The following is a 17,203-nucleotide window of genomic DNA, read 5'->3' as shown; positions in this document are numbered from 1 at the left end:
ATAATCATGTTAGCGGGTCAAGCAGGTACACAACCCATCTAATAAATTTTTTAATTGTTTGAGTTATTTATAAAATTTAACTAAAATAATAAAAAATTGATCAAAAAATAAAAATAATATAAAAATAATTTAGTTACCTGCTATGCTAATCCACGGCTCTAAAACAAAGTTAAACAACTTTAAAAAATTAATGTTATTTACAAATACTCCTAATTTGCCATCAATCTTAAAATAAATATATTAAATATATTTAAACGTATCATATAATCCATTAACCTATTTTAACCTTTTTACTTAAACAAGTCGAAACGGGTTACACAGATCCACCCATTTATGATCAAAATCCGTTTATGCCAAATCCGAACCCATCTAAATATGTGTCATGTCGTGTCAATGTCGATGAATCGTATCAAAAATTGTTAGCCCTAGATTTTTATTGAACAAAACCATGAATGAGAGAATATGCGCACGCATACACACACTGTAAGTCTCCGAATTGACATCAGTCATCTATCGATGTGAAACTTAGATTTGATTGATGGGACACTTTCTCTTAAGAAAATCTAGAATGGAAGTCCGTTTGTGTCGGAGGTACTCTAGTGGGGGGCTCTCCAATATTTAACTCAGCCAGAAATTGATAATAAGGAAGAAAAAAGAGAGAAAAATAGGGAGAGTGTGGATACTATTCTCTACGGATGCGCTTTCTTACTTTAAGTTTCTTCAATTATCTCTTTTTATATAGACGGAGCTGTAAATTATTTTGCTCAAATCCGATAGATTGTTAGGCCTTAATATTGTAAGTTGTTGGCCTTAAAAGAATAGGCTATTAGGATAAAAAATCTATCAAATAACCTGCAAATTAGGTTTTGCTACAGTGCTCCTTTATAATATTTTATTATAAAAAGAATTAAGATATTATACATTAATTTTTTTGATATATTTTATTATTTTTTTAAAAAATAATATATTATTTTTTTTCCCTTCTTCTTTCTCGGCCCATGGCTTCACTACGCCCAACCCCCCACCTCTCTAGCCCCTGATGCCACCTGTGGCTCCTCCACACTCCCACCCCCCACCCGGCCCCCCGAGTCTCCTCTGCTCCTCTGTGCGCACCCCCCAACGGCTTGCGCCTCCTTCGCACCACCAGCCCTCCCGACAACTGGTGCCACCAACCTCCTCTGCTCTCGGTTCCATGCCCCCCCTTTTGGCATCCGCCGTCGCTCTGCACCCAACCCCCCACCCTTGATGGCCCATGCATCCTTCGCTCTTGATTCCGTGCCCCCCCTCTAGTGTCCGCTGCTGCTCTGCGCGCCCCCTCTTGAGCCTCCTCCGCTCCTCTGAGCGAGCCCCCTCATGGCCAGCACCTCCTTTACTCTCGATTCTACGGCCCCACCCCCCTCCAGCATTTGTTGCCGCTCTGTGCCCCCACCAACCCCCTCCCCCCACCCCCTTCTCTATGCCGCCCCCCAACCCTCTATGGCTTCTTCGTGCCATCGCCACCACCCCCCAACCTTCAACGCTCGCGGCTCCTCCGCATTCACCCCCCTCCGATGGCCGACGGATAAAGAGAAGATTGTTAGAAAAAAAATTAATTTAATTATAACATAAAATAGTCTTAATCTTTGAAATATTTATAACACCAGTTATACCTATGGATACTCCACCGAACTGAAATCTAAGTAATCCATATTTAATCCAATAGTCAAAAATAAATAAAAAATAAAAAGATCAAAATGTCCTTTGGAGCACCGTAGCAAAGTCCCCTGCAAATTATGGTCATTAGTCCTGGGTACCAATTGTCCACATTTCGAATATTATTGAGAGATTATGATGATCTAACTCTACAATTAAGATGGCTAGGGGCTTGATGTCAATATGACACCAGAATGCACTCTAGGCTTGGATCCGAGGTTAGTTGAATGCATAAGAGATTATAATCCTTAGGATAGTGTTGTTCAATGTTCGGGTTGGTTTTCGTTGAGCCGGCGTTGGTATTGGCCAAATCAATGTTCAATTGGTGATGAGGTCGGCTATCATCTAGGATTGTTGGCCTGTATTATCTTTCTGCGGGTTGGAGTTATGTCGTGATTTAGGTTATCTTGATGTAAAAGTTGAAGTATCTCGGTTGACGAAAAATGACTCATACCCCAACACATGTATATGTGCTTGTATGTATGTACATATGTATGTGTGTGTGAGAGAGAGCACATATATATCCAGCAAAGTAACGGGAATAATGGATTTTCTTTGTACGTACGCTGGGAAAAAAAAAAAGCCCTCCTCCAGTTCGATTGGACAAAGTCCAATCTTGCATAAGGATATAACATTGGTGATTATACACCCATTTCAAGCAAATATTACTTTGTTTTTCTTTAATGAAAATTCCTACTATTGTTATCGCGACTCTCAAGCGTTCAACACCATCTTAAGTTTGCCTTTTCCCTAAGATACATTTTTTCGAGTTCAAGATTCTGGTGGTTCATGTGACCCCACCTATTCACCGAAATGCACTCAAGATTTGATTCCAAATGTGACTCCTCTTCGAAATACTGGAGAAGAATATCTTATAATTGCATGTGCAATTCTATAGCATAAACAGTTCCAGCACCTGTAATCTTTTTTTTTTTTTTTTTTGGTAGTAGCACCTGTAAAAGTATTTTCTTTTGGTGAAATACCCATAAAAGTTTGATGTCAACTTTTTTTCATATGAATCCAGTTCACATGTCAACATTATTCAACTCCCATCCCTTTTGTAGTGGCTCTTCCATGTCCAAAACAATGCGGGTGTGGAAGGATCTTATCTTTGAGCATGTGCCAATTGCCAGTGTTACATGCCTTCAAGCCATAGAAGCAGCTATTCGAAAAAAATAGCCATCATGATGGTGCTGATGGAAACTAAAGTGTTAGACCCAACATTTGAAATGGTTGAGCATGGAATGGAAATGAGTGACCAGTTGATAGAGGATATACAAATAAACTATCAAAAGGTGAAGGGGTATTTTTTACTATTATATGTTCTTGGTTGCTTGTAAAATAGTAGTTATGAAAAGTCAGTGCGTGGTATCACCATGCATAAAAGGTTGCACACAAATGGAGTATTTATTATTGTAACATATACTTTTTGTTCCTATTGGTTAGGATTTTCTACTTCTATCAGTTAAAATGGTTATTTCTTTTATTTGTGGTTGTTTGGATGCTCTCCAATTTGTCCTTGAAGGGGAGAAGCCAGTCTAGCGCACATAGACTTTCATGTAGGAGCTAAGTGGAGGCTATTTGTATTAATATTAGTTGTTGCACGTAGTCGATTCACGCTAGTAATAAGACTCCGATTGCTTAATTTATTTAATAAGACATAGAGTACATGTAGGAAGAGTGTAAAGAAGAAATTAAGAGAGAGCAAATCCTCTTACCTACCATATCTTCAACAATTGCTCTTATTTCCAGCTTTTCCATTAATGAAAACAACAAATTCATTGGAAAAATGATATAGAGCTTCAATCGACTCTATCCATTTCATCAGAAAGCCTCTTGTCTTTATAATGAAGAGGAGGAAGTCCAATTCAAGTTGTCTAGTGTTTTTTTGAAGTTTAGCTTGCACACGTTAATTCTATTTCTCTTACAATAATGCGGGATTTCAGGAGCACAAAGAAGATTATCAGCAATTATTCTCCCTTGGATGAAATCAATTGGAGCCTTATCAACCATATTATCCAAAAATGGAGCAAGTCTTATTGTAAGAGACTCAAAGATGGTTTTATCTAAACTAGAATTATGTTTATTGTCTAATAGTCGATTCTCAAACATATTAACAAAATAATAACTGTCAAGTCATTTAATCCACTCGTATTAATTAAGATGCCCGGAAGAAATGGAACAAAATAAAATGTTACCAGCTATTAATTAGATATTAGAAACTCTTATGAAAATGATATAATAAGCAACGGCCAATAGCAATTAAAGGAAATAAAACCCCCTTGGGACAACCATAATTGCTGCATAAAAAAAAACATGTTGGACCAGTATAAATTTGAACCCATGGTGCATACTCTCAAATTAGATCCTAAGAAGTTCGACATGGCTTCATCTTCCTCTTTCACTATCTATAAACTTTTAATGGCCGTCATAGTTCTTTCTATATTCTTTGCTTATGGTACATATCTTTTTTTATTTTAGTAGAGAAAATAGGAAAAACATATAGACATGAAGGCCTCGAAACACATTGTTCTTTTATATTTAACATGCATGTAGCACACCTTAGTTGTGCTTAAATTCTTGCTAAATATTTATGCATGAAGGCTAAATGTGTATTCTAATTCAAAAATTATTTTGTTGTTGCAGCAAAAGCAGCCTATGATTGTATCGGAATATGTGAAGATTTTCCATGGTGCAACACGACATGCCATAACCTTGGATTCAAATTAGGAGGAGAATGTGTGCCACCAATTAGAGAAATCTGTTGCTGTAATAGAGATCCTTCTTTCTATTGAAAAAAGCATGCCACACCTGTATTTTCCTCTTAATTTCTTGCTTAATGGTGAGCTATAAACAATAATTAATGTATTACAAAATATCATGAGGACATATATGAAACATCTTTATAGATTTCAAAATAATTGACATATTATAATTATTTTTAACTTTTATTATTATTTTACTAAGAAAATTTATCAATGGCTAAAAGGTACGATGAGATTTGGTTTCATTGATATTGTATCCAGTTTGGACATATAATTAGAGAAGATAGTTTTTCATTTATATTAATTTAAGAAATGCAAGCATATTATATGATTTTATCTTTAAGAAGGTATGTATTTTGTGATTGTATGTCGATAACTAATAGGAATATCAAAGGCCAAATGGTGTGATGAGATTTGGCTTCATCGATTTCGTATCCAGTTTGGATATATAATTAGAAAGAATAGTATTTCATTTATCTTGATTTAAGAAATATAAGTATATAATTATATAGTCTTTTATTTGATGACACAGGCTAATAGTTTGGATTTATAATGCAAAAGATCAAAACTATTGAAAACAATCTAAGATATAAGTCTATAAAAATAAGAAGAAAAAATAAGAAAAGAAAACTATTATTGTACTTGCAAAATTACCATTATGCATGTCACTACAGTCTTGCCCCAATATTTCTTGTGGAGAGAGAGAAAGAGAAGGTATATACTCGGATATTTCATTCGGAGAGAGAAAGAGAGAGAGGGAGAGGGATAGAGAGAGAAGATATGTACTCAAATATTTCATTCGGATGCTTGAGTATACACATACGACCAGAAACATATGCAATTAATTTTGAACAGCAAAATATGAAAACAGATAGTACATACGTTAAAAGGAGTCTGATTTATCATTGTTATGTTAGGAGGCCAAGGTGAATATAAATTTTTAGACATCCAATTTTTTAAAATCATAGCTAAAATACATCCAAGTAACAAGCCTTCATCTCTTCGGATGACCCACTGCGAGCCGATTTACAAAATAATAAGCTTCAAATATGACAAAAACCAAGATAACAGAAATGATGTATTTCTTATAATAACAAGTTGGCCAAAATTGATTTGCCAATATCATTTTTGAAATATTTTTGAACATGCAACTTAACTGTTGCTTAGTCCAGTATATTTATTAAGATAGATGTCACATGAAAGAACAAAAAAATAATAGAACAAAAACTAGTATTAGTAGGTATTGTAATTTATGGACAACCAATTTTTCATCTCAACTTGTCAGGCAAATTGACCTCTTATCAGTTCTACCATACATTAATAGATGTATGTCCTTGTGATTCTAGTTATCTATAAATAGGATGATTTCTTAGTTCAATAAATAAATAAATAAATAACCTTAGACTAGCTAAAGGGCAGCCAATATTCCCTAAACCATGTAAGTCATGCCAACTTACAGTAAATTTGTGTAGGAAATAGTCAATGCTGTTATCGCTCTCCTACTGTTCCAAAAACACGCAAAGATATATTATCTTTTCTTGATACAAATTATTTCATAATTTTAATGAATAATATGATATTTTGATAATGATAAATTTATTATTTTAGAAAAATAAAAAATAAAGAAAGAAGGGGGGAGAGAATGAAGGGACATCTGCTTGATACTAGATTTTAACATTACTAAGGGATTTCTAAGAAAAAATCAGGTAATCATTCATTGATCCCTTGCAGATTACTAAGGGATTTCCAAAGGATTTATCGAGGACTGTAAATTCCTCACAAATTGCCTAAAGATTCTTCTGTAAAATTAGATTTTGAATGCAACTTAATATTTCTTGAAATTCTTTTCTAATTCTTCAATGATTTTCTGAGGAACAGATTCCTTGGTGATATCTCTTGGTAAAAGACTGATTTCTGATAGTGAAAAATATTAATTTGTTTGGTTTTGGCTCTTAAATTTCACAGCCTATTCACATATGAGGCGCTTGACCAGACTCATGCTTTTAGTTTCCAAATACATGGTTTGCATTTCACTTATCTCTACAACTTTGTATGTGGCTATGAAAGAAAATATAGCATTTAGTTACTGTAGCTGCGATATTTTCCAAATAGTTACAGAAAATTTCTAAATTATTTTCAATTTTTCTCTTGAGTGAGCAATTTTTGAACCATTGCTTAATCCATATCTATTCTTTAATTATACATGAATTTTATGATCCTTTCATGAATTTTTCACAACACATTTATAAGACAATTTACGTGTTGCAAATTAATAATAACATATATCATTGCAAGCAACAAAATTTTTTCACTATCATTCATTATTTTTTTTTCTCTTATATTTATTTTCTAATAAATAAATTTAAAATATTTTTATAAAAAAAATCATATTTTTAATTTTTTTTATTTTTATTTCTAGTTGTCCAAACTTTGGAAGAGCTTTTTATTTTTTCAAACTTAAAATCACTTATCCTGCTTCCAAATATCCAACTTATTACTATGCTATTTACCACATAATCCAATCCATTTCCACTTGCTTTAATGGGAGGAAGCATAAATAAAGTCTTTGTCTCTTCACCCCTCCATGTGGTAGAAGAGTGTGAACTTACCATCTAAGCAAAGAAGGGAACTAGGTATTTGGTCCAGAGAAGTCTTTTACATACCAATTTTGTTTAATCTCACGATCAAGATCAAAGTACCATGACCCTATGGTAACCAATCTTCTATGCCATAGCTTGGAACCCTTCTGCACCATATAGGCTTCAACACTTTCTGTAGTCATGTGGATGACCAGAGAACCCATCAAGACCATTGCCTACAAATCGACATTTTTGTCCGTTCTTTTATCAGAATCTAATTTCTCCAAGGTCTAGCCACATAAGGTTCAAATTCGTTCTCCCAACCATTATTGATATAAATTTCACATCTGTCACCATTGATAATAACCATGGAGACATAATCTACATTTCAACATATCAACATCATCATTCCTATACATTCTCTCTCCTTCATCTGGCTAGACAGAGTCCTTTACCAAAATAATTTTTTAAAAAAATTATTTATAAAAATAATATAATTTTTAACTTATTTACCAAACTAATACAAATTCTATAAAATACCGTTCTAAATGACGTTTCATAGTGTCCATGTCACCACTCCTTTTCCACGTGGATGACGAACAAAAAAAAATTAAAATGGCCATCTGAAATGGGGTTTTTAATGGAAAATGCCATTTCAAAGGACGAGTTTAAGTATTTATTTCTCAAAAAAAGAGAAAAAATAAAAAAATAATAAGAAAAAATAAAAATTTTAATTTTAAATTTTTTTAAAAAAATAAAATTTTAATTTTAATTTAAATAAAAATTATCATTTCAAATTAGTATCTCCATTTCAAATTATTTTTTTAAAAAAATCTAAAAAAAAAATTGGTGTAAATAAAAATAAAAAACACCATAAAAAAAAAGAAAAAAGGGAAAAGAATTGAAAAAATAAAAATTATAATTCTAAATTTTAAGAAAATAAAAATTTTAATTTTAATTCAAATAAAAATCATCATTTCAAATTATAATTTCCTTTTAAAATTATTTTTTTTTTAAAAAAAATATCCCAAAAAATACCTTAAAATTTTAAAAAATAAAAAATACCATAAAAAAGAAAAATGAGAAAAAAATAAAAATTATAATTTTGAATTTAAAAAAAAATAAAAATTTTAATTTTAATTTAAATAAAAAACATCATTTCAAATTACTTTCCTCATTTCAAATTAATTTTTTAAAAAAATATCCCAAAAAATCTTAAAATATTAAAAAAATTAAAAATACTATAAAAAATGAAAAAATGAGAAAAAAATAAAATTATAATTTTGAATTTAAAAAAATAAAAATTTTAATTTTAATTCAAATAAAAACATCATTTCAAATTACTTTCTCCATTTCAAATTAATTTTTTAAAAAAATATCTTGATAAAAATAACTTAAAAAATTAAAAAAGGCACAAAAAAGGAAAAAAAAATAAAAAAAATGATAAAAAAATAAAAATTATGATTTTGAATTAAAAAATAAAAATTTTAATTTTAATTCAAATAAAAAATATCATTTTAAATTACTTTCTCCATTTCAAATTAATTTTGTTAATAAAATATCCCAAAAAAGAGAAAAAGTACCTCAAAAAATTTAAAAAAATAAAAAAATTTATAAAAAAAATTAAAAAAATATAATTATAATTTTTAATTTAAAAAAATAAAAATTTTAATTCTGAGACAGATGAGACACATGAGACTCTGTGTATCAATATCCACAAAGCATAATATCCAATCACTTAAAATTTTATAATTTAAAATAAAAAATAAAAAAAATTATAATTATAATTCTAAATTTTTAAAAAATAAAAATTTTAAATTTAATTAAAATAAATTTTAATTAAAAAATAGGAAATAAAATAAAAATTCTAATTTTAATTTAAATAAATTTAAAAAAATAAAAAAACAATCCATATCATCCCCGTACCAACTTATAGTAGCCCAAACCGCATCGCACCGAGCGGTTGGTGCTTACCGACCTATACCGCACCGTATGTAGCTGTTTGTGTCCATACCAGATCGAGATATATCAATGCGGTCTGATTCATCTCATTTATCAAAAAATTGGCTTGAACTTTGATGGTTTCCCACTGACTTGTCTGATTTAGCTTATTTTTAGATATTTTAAAAAATATAATTAAATTATTTGAAGTATTATTATTATTTATATTTTAATTTCTATAGTCCTTTTAGCATAACTTTTTCTCCCCTAATGTTCTGAGACACATGAGAGTATGTGTATCCATATCCACAAAGCATAATATCCGATCACTTGAAATTAAATAATATAAAATAAAATTAATATTAATAATATAAAATAGAATAAAAATTTTAAGTATACAAAAAATAGTACAATAAATTTTCAAAAATATTAAGTACAAATCTAAAAAATACTAAGTCCCACAAGGACGTCATGGTGCTCGTGATCGCTTGAACCTTCTCAGGAAGGTCCTCAACGGCTGCTCCTACTCCTGTATCTGCTGTGATGGCTCCTCCCATATATCAGTGGAGGTCTGCTGGTCATGCTGCTCAGGAATAACTGATGCTGTCGGATCATCTACGGACTGAGCGACCTCCTCAATCCTCTCATCTGAATACACAGATGGGCCTGAAAAGAAAGCATCATACTCATGTGGCCAACTGGTACCCGATGATGTCATCTGGGAGATGTAGGAAGAAGAAGGCTGCCATCTGTGGATCAAAAGGTGGTGGCATCGGTGCAGCGTCTAGTGATGATATCTGTGGAATATGCGGTGATGGCATATGTAGAACATATGGTGACGGCGTATATCTCATATCTAGTGCATCGGCTGCTCCATACCAAGGCGCACAGCTATATGGATCAACATCAATTGCCACCAATATTTCGAAACTTGTTCTCTATATCTCACGCAGTATTCAAATCCGTTCGTCCTCATCGGTTATAGATAAAGCACGACGAGCGTCCAACACAAGACCTGATATAGAATCAGTCTACATAATAAAAATAAAATTAGTAATATACTGTAAAATATAAAATAAAAATATAACACAAACAACATAAACTAATTTTTAATCTTAATTATTAGAAGTAAAGATATTGATATAAAATATAATTTTCGTAGTCTTATCAAAAGACGCACAGTAGAACTCTCATCCTCGTATCCGAAAACTGCATACCGAGGTTGTCCAATGACTCGCACTGTATTGCTAAAAAATCAAGCCATGTAGTCCTTGGTATATGAACGGCCTCTCAAAATGGGATCACCATGAACAATGTGATCTCGACGTGCATCCCAAATATCGATGTACTCTGCATGTCTGATACGCCAGTCAATATGAGCTCTTCCTCGTCGATCAATACGATAAAATTTCTGGCTGGTATCAAACTGCTCTGGGATACTCTGAATCTGACCAAACTGCCGCAGTACACGATCGGAAAGATGCCACTCTACCATATCAAAACAAATAAGTGGCACCCTAGCAGTCAATATGTTATGTCCAACTGTACATATCTGTGGTAATATAACCAATATCTTATGTGTATATAGCTCTCCAAAATGAAAAAGAGGGAGAGAAGAGGAGAGAGAGAGGAAGAGGAAAGAGAGAAGAGGGAGCTCATCGTCGTCAGAGCTCGCCGTCGTGTCACCGTGCCGCCGGAGAGGAGAAGGAAGATGCCAGAGAAGAGGGAGTTTTTTTTTGGGTCTTAAGCAACAAAAATGCCAAAAGAAATTATATTTTCAAAAATGCTTTTTCATTTCAAATTTTATTTTTTTTATTTATTATTTTTTATGATATTTTTAATTTTTTGAGTTATTTTTATTGGATTTTTTAATAAAAAATTTAATTTAAAATGAGAATAGTAATTTGAAATGATAATTTTTATTTGAATTAAAGTAAAAAATTTTATTTTTTAAAAAAATTTAAATTTAAATTTTTTATTTTTTTTCCATTTTTTCCCATTTTTTCACTTTTTAATGGTATTTTTTATTTTTTTAAATTCAAAATAAAGTTTTATTTTTTTCATAATTTAAAATTATAATTATAATTTTTTTCTCATTTTTATACTTTTTTTTCTATTTTTATGGTATTATGTTTTAGATATTTTTTTCTTTTGTTTGGAATATTTTTAAAAAAAATTAATTTGAAATGGGAAAAGTAATTTAAAATGATATTTTTATTTGAATTAAAATTAAAATTTTTATTTTTTTAAAATTTAAAATTATAATTTTTATTTTTTTCCATTTTTTATCATTTTTTCCCTTTTTTATGGTATTTTTTATTTTTTTATTTTTTAAGATATTTTTTTTGAGATATTTTTTTAAAAAGATTAATTTGAAATGAGGAAAGTAATTTGAAATAATGTTTTTTATTTGAATTAAAATTAAAATTTTTATTTTTTTAAATTTAAATTTATAATTTTTATTTTTTTTTCTATTTTTTTATTTTTTATGGCATTTTTAATTTTTTAAGATATTTTTTTGGGATATTTTTTTAAAAAAAATAATTTGAAATTGGGAAAGTAATTTGAAATGATATTTTTTATTTGAATTAAAATTAAAATTTTTTATTTTTTTAATTCAAAATTATAATTTTTATTTTTTTCTTTTTTATGGTATTTTTTATTTTTTTATTTTTTAAGATATTTTTTGGGATATTTTTTAAAACAATTAATTTTAAAAGGGTGTTGTAATTTGAAATGATGATTTTATTTGAATTAAAATTAAAATTTTCATTTTCTTAAAATTAAGAATTACAATTTTTATTTTTTTTCAATTCTTTTCCCTTTTTTATGGTATTTTTTATTTTTTTTACACCAATTTTTTTCAGATATTTTTTTAAAAAATAATTTAAAATGGGGATACTAAATTAAAATAATAATTTTTATTTGAATCAAAATCAAAATTTTTATTTTTTAAAAAATTTAAAATTATAATTTTTATTTTTTTTCTTTTTATTTTTTTTTGAGAAATAAATAATTAAACTCGCTATTTGAATTGGTATTTTTGAAAACACCATTTCAAATGGTATTTTCAAAAATGTCATTTCAAATGGCTATTTTTTTTTTTGTTCATCGTCCACGTGAAAAAGGGGTGGTGAAGTGGACACTATGAAATGCCATTTGGAACGATGTTTTATAAGATTTGTATTAGTTTGATAAATAAGTTAAAATTTATATTATTTTTATAAATAATTTTTTTAAATTATTTTGGTAAAGGTCTCTGCCTAGCCAGATGAAGGAGAGAGAATGTGTAGGAATGATGATGTTGATATGTAGATTATGTCTCCACGGTTATTATCAATGGTGACAGCTGTGGAATTTATATCAATAATGGATGGAAGAATGAATTTATATCAATCATCTATCGATGTGAAACTTAGGTTTGATTGATGGGACACTTCCTTTTGAGGAAATCTAGATGGAAGTCCATTTGTGCTAGAGATGCTCTAGTGGGGGACTCTTCGATGTTTAACTCAGCCAGAACATAAGAACAAAGAAGAAAAAAGAGAGAAAAATAGGGAGAGTGTGGATACTGAAAGATGAGTGCCCTATAAGTCAATTGCAAGTGTGTTATGATGGAACTTTTTTTTGTAATTTTTTAACTCATGTAATGATATTTATTATTTGATAATAAAATAAGACATTGATTCATCATATTAGCTGCTTCTTATTATGACTAAGATTATGATGAACCTCAAAGATTAGAGCAATGATTTTGGAAGATATGAATGGGTCATGCTGGTGAGACCTAAAATTCTAAAACCCTAATCTTAAATATTCTTGATCGTAGGAACATTAAGTCAGGGATCTATGTTCCGGATAGACTGGCATATCCTATGTATGCTCGATGGAGAGGATGGCAGAACTCACTAGCCACTTGTGTGGGATACTAATACAAGGATGTGGATGCTCATTTGAGAAATGAGTCCACTGAATTGACTTGATGAAAGAAAATATCTTACAGAAGTCTTACTTGTAAGTCAAAGATAGTTCTCTAAGTGAGAGTTACGCAAGTGATCCTTAGACCTAAGATCATCATGAAATCTTGTGCATATAAATTTATATTTTGGTTCATACTCAAGCATGACTTTAAGACATGTACGGAGTATTCTGGATATGGTAGGAGTGTGAACAAAGGTTGTGACTAGGTCAACATGGAATCGATTGCTTCTAGTAAGAGGAGATCGCATCCTGTGTATTCTCATTCGTAGATGACTCAGAAAAAAACTTTTGGCCAAAAGTAAGAAGGAGATTAGAAAGAGTTTCTAATATTTCTTCATTGAAGCCATTATTGGTTAATTGAGAATCGATATGAATATGTGTTTGAGTTTGACATGATTCCATACTCATGAATATAGTCAGAGTGCTAGGATGATCGAAGGATTGTATTGCATAATAACTTACCACTGAAGGACATATTTGATATTTTTATCAAATTTTTATATCTTTTAGAGAGTCATGATACGTTGCTAGACGTCAATCTTGACTTGTAGATCTTTGATCGAATTAAAGAGTTTAATTCGAACGTCAATTAGAAAGAGTTCTAATTACTGAAATCGGGTTAGCTCGATTGGACCTAAATTGGTTAGATTAAATTTCAGTCAAATTAAGTCAACTTGCACCTAGAACTACTACTAGCTAGATGTGGAACCCAATGGGTCACACACGTATAAAAATTGGCCAAGGATCCTTTTTAAAAAGGTTGATTGAAATTTTAGATTCAATTAGGGTTCCAGTAAGCATGCTAGCATGTGTGGAATCCCTAGCTCTTTTAAAGATCAATTTGGTCTCATGCCTTGCTCATTTGCTAGCCTAATTTGGTGGGCATTTGGGTTGGGTCAAGCCACTTAGAAGCAGCCAAAAAAAGGCACCATATCTGGTGTACATGCCAAATAACTAAGAGTCCAACTTAAGAAGGACTCTTGGCGCTAATATGCAGAATGCATGTGCACTTTATTTGTGGCATCGAGAAGGACTGAGAATCCTTCTGTTTTGGGCCTCTATTTTTATGAAAAGTAGATCAGATGATGACCCACTTAGAATACTTTTTGAAGTATGAAAAATCTACCAGATTGAGCGTGAAAAAAATTGCTCGAAACATTACTATGTGCATGACAGGTTTTTCTGGATGCACGAAGGGATGAGAAGACTCCTCCTGTTTAAGGAGTCTTAAGTGACTTTTTATCTGATAATTTTTGTGATAAGAATCAGTTTTAAGTGTTGATCACATGGTAAAAATATAAAAATTATCAGATTAAGAAAGGTTATTTTTCACACCCTTTTCTGGGTGTCCGCGCGCGCGATAAGGAGAAGGTGTTCGCACATCTCTTCGGTGAAGAATCCTTCTCACATATGAACTCTTATCCAAATAATGTGTCATTTGATGATGGCCTTTCTATTTGAACAAAGATTTATGTGGCAAAATTTCAGCTAATCTGATTTGTGAAGTGATGCGAAAAGCATCTCGTTCTGGGTGTGCACGCATGAGAAAGCAGGAATCGATGTATCACCCTCTGAAGAGTCCTTCTGTTTAGGGACTCTCAGATAAGTAATACGAGGACTTGATATACCTTTCCAGATGAGGCATTCCTTCTCTATTAGTGCCCCATCTGGTGCTATAAATAGGGGACAACAGATGGGGTGATTATTAAATTCTTACATCCCCTATCCACTCCCTCTATCCCTCTCTTACAACTCTAGGTTTTTGGACAAGGCTTGTTCTTTTAAGATAAAGCTAATCCTAATAGCTCTAAGGATTTAAGAGGTCTAAAAAAAGATGGTCAAATCCAGTGGATGGTTCAAAAAGGTTCAGACTCAGGTTTGGAGGAAGATCTAATTGATTGGTGGCTGGTTGAGTCTAGGGGCTAGAACTCTTGAAGCAAGGTGAAGAAAGAGCGCTGTTCTTGATTCAATTTTCGTGTGGATCATCGTTGGAGGGTAGACACTTGGATGCATCATAGAAATTAAATCAGCATTATAGGTATTCTTCTGATCCAAATTTATTTTATTATACTTTGATTGATATAGTCAAGAGCTTCTGAAAATTAAAATTTTCGGTGCATCGGATATTTTTAATGAAAATTTTAAATACTTAATCCTTTCGCTACGCCACCAAAACCCAACAGATACTGTTCTCTATGGGTGTGTTTTCTTACTTTAAGTTTTTCTAATTATCTCTATTTATATAAAAGGAGCTGTAAATTGTTATGCTTAAATCCGATAGATTGTTAGGCCTTAATATTGTTAGTTGTTGGCCTTAATAGGATAGGCTATTAGGATAGAAAGTCTACCAAATAACCTGCAAATTGGGTTTTGCTACTATGCTCTTTCATAATATTTTATTATAAAGGGCATTTGAGGTACTATACATTAATTTTTTGATATATTTTATTATTTTTTAAAAAATATATTTTTTTTCTTCCTCTGCCCATGGCTCACCGTGCCCAAGCCCCCACCTCTCCAGCCCCCGATGCCACCTGTGGCTCCTCCACACTCCCCCCCACCTGGCCCCCCGCACCTCCTCCATGCCACCACTCGACCCGTTGAGTCTTCTCTGCTCCTCTGTGTGCACCCCCCACGGCCTACGCCTCCTCTGCACCACCAACCCCCTCAGCGTCTCATGCTACTAACCTCCTCTGCTCTCGGTTCCATGCCCCTCTTTCAGCATCCGTCGCCATTCTCCACCCAATCGCCCACCTTCAACGGCCCATGCCTCATCCAGTCTTGGTTCCATGCCCCCCCTCTAGCATCCATCGCCGTTCTGTGCCCCCCCAAACTCCCACCCCCAGCAGCCTGTGCATCCTTCGCTCTCGATTTCGTGCCCCCCCTTCAGCATCCGTGCCCTCCCAACCCTCTGTGGCTTCTCTGTGCCATCGCCGCTGCCCTCCAACCTCCGATTCTCATGGCTCCTCCGCATTCACCCACCTCCGATGGCCTACGGATAAAGAAAAGATTATTTTAAAAAAATTAATTTAATTATAGCATAAAATAATCCTAATCTTTGAAATATTTACCATACCAGCCATGCATATGGATACTCCACCGAACTGAAATCTAAGTAATCCATATTTAATCCAATGATTGGAAATATAAAAAAATAAAAAGATCAAAATATCCTTAGGAGCACCATAGCAAAGCCCCCTACAAATTATGGTCATTAGTTATGGGTGTCAGTTGTCCACAGTCCGAAAATTATTGAGAGATTATGATGACCTAACTCTACCATTAAGATGGCCGTGGGCTCGATGTCGACATGGCACTGGAATGCACTTTAGATTTGGATCCGAGATTAGTTGAATGCATAAGAGATTATAATCCTTAGGACAGTGTTGTTCAATCTTCGGGTTGGCTTCCATTGAGTTGGCATCAGTATTGGCCAAATCAATGTTCAATTAGTGATGAGATCGGCTATCATCTAGGATCGTTGGTTTTTATTATTTTTCCGTGGATTGGACTTATGACGTTATTTAGGTTATCTCGATGTTGAAGTCAAAGTATCTCAATTAACGAAAAATGAGTCATACCCCAACACACACACACACACACACACACACACACACATATATATATATATATATATGCTTGTACGTATGTATGTATGTAGGTGCGCGTGCATGTTAGAAAGCACATGTATATCCAGCAAAGTAATGGGAATAATCTATTTTCTTTGTATGCTGGAAAAAAAAAATGCCCTCATCCAGTTCGATTGGACAACCTCCAAACTTGCATGAGGATATAATATTGGTGATTATACACCCGTTTCAAGCAAATATTACTTTGTTTTTTTTTTAATGAAAATTCCTACTATTGTTATCGCGACGCTCAAGCGTTCAACACCACCTTAAGTTTGCCTACTCCCTGAGATACATTTTTTCGAGTTCAAGATTCTGGTGGTTCATGTGACCCCAACTATTCACCGAAATGCGCTCAAGATTTGATTCCAAATGTGACTCCTCTTCGAAATACGGGACAAGAATATCTTATTACATGTGCAATTCTATAGCATAAACAGTTCCGGCACCTGTAAAAGTTTGATTTCATACTTTTTCATATGAATCCAGTTCACATGTCAACATTATTCAACTCCCATCCCTTTTGTAGTGGCTCTTCCATGTCTAAAACAATACGGGTGTGGAAGAATCTTATCTTTGAGCATGTGCCAATTGCCAGTGTTACATGCCTTCAAGC

This window comes from Elaeis guineensis, chromosome 12 (genome assembly GCF_000442705.2).
Source record: "Elaeis guineensis isolate ETL-2024a chromosome 12, EG11, whole genome shotgun sequence".
Taxonomy (NCBI): Eukaryota; Viridiplantae; Streptophyta; class Magnoliopsida; order Arecales; family Arecaceae; genus Elaeis; species Elaeis guineensis.
This window is presented reverse-complemented; position numbering follows the sequence as displayed.